This window comes from Tachysurus vachellii, chromosome 7 (genome assembly GCF_030014155.1).
Source record: "Tachysurus vachellii isolate PV-2020 chromosome 7, HZAU_Pvac_v1, whole genome shotgun sequence".
Lineage (NCBI taxonomy): Eukaryota > Metazoa > Chordata > Actinopteri > Siluriformes > Bagridae > Tachysurus > Tachysurus vachellii.
In genome coordinates this window covers 22,383,572-22,388,261 of record NC_083466.1, presented here as the reverse complement: position 1 = coordinate 22,388,261, position 4,690 = coordinate 22,383,572, and positions in this window count along the sequence as shown.

Here is a 4,690-nt window from a genome sequence, read left to right as displayed (position 1 = left end):
CATGTGGCTCTTGTAATCATTTGCATTCAAATTCAGTCAGAATTCAATTCAATTTCAATTCTTCACTTTTAACAGAGGACATTGATTCAAAGTGGTTTTACAGAAATATAATTATTTAGAATAAAAATTTGTACAAATTTTGATAAAACACCATTTTATAATGAACTTTATGAAGTAACGGTTTTATAACACAACAGCAGAGAATGGTATCATGGTCCGTAATGACCACTGACCTGGAATTGTAAGCTTAAAAAAAAAGCTTTTCGGATATGAGATAAAACACTTTTGACTTTTCAATGAACAAATCTGAAATTCATATTAACAGACTGACAGGAGCTACACTATAAGGTTACAGTACATTTACATCATGGACATTTTAATTCGATTCAATTTTTTTCAAATTTAATTCAATTCCATTTTTTTCAATTTCCTATTTAGTTTATTTGTATATTGCTTTTAACAACTGAAACAGACTTATAGCAGCTTTAAAAGACCATAAAAACATAGGATGAAAAATTTAAAGTTCAAAATTAAATTACTATATATCTCTGATATCTAACCCTGATCACACCTGAGGCAATGATGGTACAGGAAAACTCTGGGATGATATGAGGAACCAGACCTTATCCTCTTTTGGGTGAAACTGGATAGTAAAGAATGTAAATGTAAATAATATCCTTTTTATAACGGCTTATATTCAAGTGGAATTGTGCAACCAAATGCTCCTAAGAAACTAATAGTTCAGCGTAATTTCTGAGTTCATTACAGACATAACAATAATTATTTCCTGCCAAAAGACTTCAAATGTTCAAAGATGAAAACACAATGATTAGAGATTTTAAGACATTTAGAAAGTTTTCAAACTTTAATGTTTACAGTTTTTTAAGGTTCCTCCGGATACTCCATGTTCCTCCACGGTCCAAAGACATGCATGGTAGGTTGATTGGCATCTCTAAATTGCCCGTAGTGTGTGAGTGCGTGAGTCAAGTCAAGTCAAGAAGCTTTTATTGTCATTTCAACCATATACAGTATAGCTGTTGCAGTACACAGTGAAATGAGACAACTTTTCTCCATAATCAGGGTGCTACATAAAACAAAGACAGGGCTAAGGACATGTAAGTAGTCTTTGCCACATAAAGTGCAACTGTGCAACCTGGTGCAAACAGTACAGGACAAGACAAACAAGCCAGACAAGACAGTGCAGGACAAAAGACAGTGCAGACACAAGACAATAAAAAAAGTACAAAAAAATGCAATACACAAAAGACAATAAACAGTGATAGAAACAGCGTCAACCGACCAGTGTAAATACTGTATGTGAATACTGAATGTTCAAACAATATTTTGTGCAGTAACATTAGAATGAACACAGTTTCTTAGCAGCAGGTCCTTGGGATAATATATAGAATTGTGCAAAAAACAGCAAATGACTGAAATATTGTATAGTATGTGCGAAATGGCTGAGATATTGTACAATATGTGCAAAAACGGCTGAAATGTTGAACAGTTTGTGCAAAACAGCATGTAAACAGTTTGTAAGCAGCATGTAAACAGTTTGATGGATTGTAAGCAGCATGTAAACAGTATGATGTGTCAGTGTGTGTGTTTTGTGAGGGTCTATGCAGTCCATACAGATGATGTGTGTGTATGTTGTGCTCAGTACAGTTCAGTTCAGTTCAGTTATTGAGAAGTCTGATGGCTTGTGGGGCTTCGGTACCTTTTTCCAGACGGCAGGAGGGTGAAGAGTGTGTGTGAGGGGTGTGTGGGGTCATCTACAATGCTGTTGGCTTTGCGGATGCAGTGTGTGGTGTAAGTGTCCATGATAGAGGGAAGAGAGACCCCAATGATCTTCTTAGCTGTCCTCACTATCCACTGCAGGGTTTTGTGATCCGAGATCATACAGTTCCCGAACCAGACAGTGATGCAGCTGCTCAGGATGCTCTCAATGGTCCCTCTGTAGAACATGGTCAGGATGGGGGGAGGGAGATGTGCCTTTCTCAGCCTTCCTAGGAAATAGAGACGCTGCTGGGCTTTCTTGGTGATGGCGCTGGTGTTGAGTGACCAGGTGAGGTTCTCCACTAGATGAACACCAAGAAATTTGGTGCTCTTGACGATCTCTACAGATGATCCGTCGATGTTCAGTGGAGAGTGGTCGCTCTGTGCTCTCCTGAAGTCCACAACCATCTCTTTAGTTTTATCCACATTCAGAGAAAGGTTGTTGGCTCTACACCAGGCAGTTAGTTGTTGCACCTCCTCCCTGTATGCTGACTCGTCGTTCTTGTTGATGAGACCCACCACAGTCGTGTCATTGGTGAACTTGAAAATATGATTCGATCTGTGCATTGCTGCACAGTCATGAGTCAGCAGAGTGAACAGCAGTGGACTGAGCATGCAGCCTTGAGGAGCTCCAGTGTTCAGTGTGGTGGTGCTGGAGATGCTGTTCCCGATTCCCGATGCTGAACTAAAGTCTATGAACAGCATTGTACATAAGTGTCTTTATTGTCCAGGTGGGTGAGGGCTAAGTGGAGGGCTGTGGCAATGGCATCGTCTGTGGAGCGGTTTGGACGATACGCGCATGTTCTGTACCTCGAACCGAGCGTAGAAATTGTTCAGTGCGTCTGGGAGGGAGGCGTCACTATCACAAGCAGGTGAAGCTGTCTTGTAGTTTGTGATCGCCTGTATGCCCTGCCACATGCGCCGGGTGTCTCCGCTGTCCTGGATGTGGCTGTGGATTGTCTGGGCATGTGCACGCTTTGCATCTCTGATGGCTCGGGACAGTTAGCCCGTCCAGTTGAATGGCGGCGTCTGGATCTCTGTCGCTAAGCCACATGAGAGTATGAGAGTGTGAGAGTGTGTGTGTGCCCTGCGATGGGTTGGCATTCCGTACAGGGTGTATCCTGCCTTGATGCCCAATGACGCCTGAGATAGGCACAGGCTCCCCGTGACCCGAGTTAGTTCTGATAAGCGGTAGAAAATAGGTTCAAATAGGTTCAGTGGAGATTGGAGTGTGCAGCAGATGCTTTTCAGTCAACTTTATAATTTCTAAAACTTAAAATACAAAAGATTTCAGGTGTTAAAACCTCACAAACCATTTAACAAAAAGCAGCCCCTCCAGACCCACTAAGAGGTCCTAAGAGGTGAGACACTGTTTGCAGGAAAGCCTCAGATGCCTGGCACAGTGCAAAATGTGAGAGGCCAGAGAACAGGCATTAGACTCTCAGCAGTGGCTTCCACTTATAATTTAATGTAAAGAGTGATAGTCCCTCAAATAGTTGTGTCTACAGGAACTCTCACATATCAGTGAACTAGATGCTGATGATGCCAGTTACACCAGAGGCAAAAGTTTAACATAGGAGTCTAGGAGCTGTAGAGGGGCTCTCAGGGGCTAGACCATAAGGATCTAAATCTTAAAGGCAGGGGTGGAGAATCATCCCCTGTGCATGATAGAGGAGGTTCCTCTTGACATGAATCTCCTGAGCAGAGCAGAGCTATCAGGGAAAGTGTCATTTGCACCATGCCAAAAAAAGGAAAGCCACAGGAGACAGTGGAATGACTCCTTAGAGGTGAACAATGCCACTTCGACCTGGCCAAAATTTGCCATATTTATTATACCTTCTACAGGTGGAGATGCTATTTCTCAAGCCTTGGCCTATGCCTAAGCAGAAACCTGCACCCTGATCATGCACTCTGGAGTATAAATCACTCTCAGCAAGAGAAAACTCTTTACCTAGGGAAAGATCTGGTGTGCCAATCTAAACAGAGGACACAAACACAGACTGCCCTAATGATTGATGTAGGGGACCACCAAAGGCAGCCCCTGAGTTTCATGAGGAAGTGTTTCAGTGGTAGAAACATAGCCCCCACATTCCCCCCCACCTAGGACTGCTCCCCAAACCCAAGAGTAAGGCATCCATCAGAAGAGCCATGCGATGATGACACACCTTCACAGTGGGTCCCAAGGTGAGAACCGGGGTCTGTCCACATAAGGGGCCTAGGGACCTCATGTGGGCAAGCATGACATCTCAGCCTCATGCCTCTTGACTGAGCCAAGATACGCCAGTTGTTTGGATAATTGAGTACATGGATGCCCTGGGGTGCAATGATGCCAGAGCAGGCTCCACGCACTTTGTGAGGGGAAGTGATAAGATTAGGCCTAAAGGGAGAACCCGGCACCGGTACACTTTGCTCGAGAAAGCAAACCTTCTGTGCTCTTTCACAATTGCCTAATTGTGAAGATAGGCATTTAGGATTATTATACTGTAGCAAACCAGTTCCTGGACCTGATCTGTGACACACTGACCTTGACTATTGACATATTGAACTTGTAAATTCCAGCATGGGAACCAAGAAAAGACAGCTGTAAAGGCAGAGGCTCAACCTGGAAGGGAAATACTCTTTATGGCCTCTTGGTCTGAGAAAGGTGCTAGCCTCTTGCTGTGCTTACCTTGCCTGGTGCCCTGAAACAGCAAGCTGACAGGGGCTAACCCAGGAGCCAGCGACACTTAAAGAGCAGGAGAATGGGTGGTCAGGTGTGGACAGCAGTGGAGATGACCCCAAAGGGGCATCACAGGAAACTCTAGCCCTCGGGTGTTAGGATTGCTTTCCAACCACAGACAAGTCCCTTCAGCAGGTCAGCTTAGTACGCTTGCAGAACTGCCATTGTTTGCAACACCACAACAGCTTAACCTGT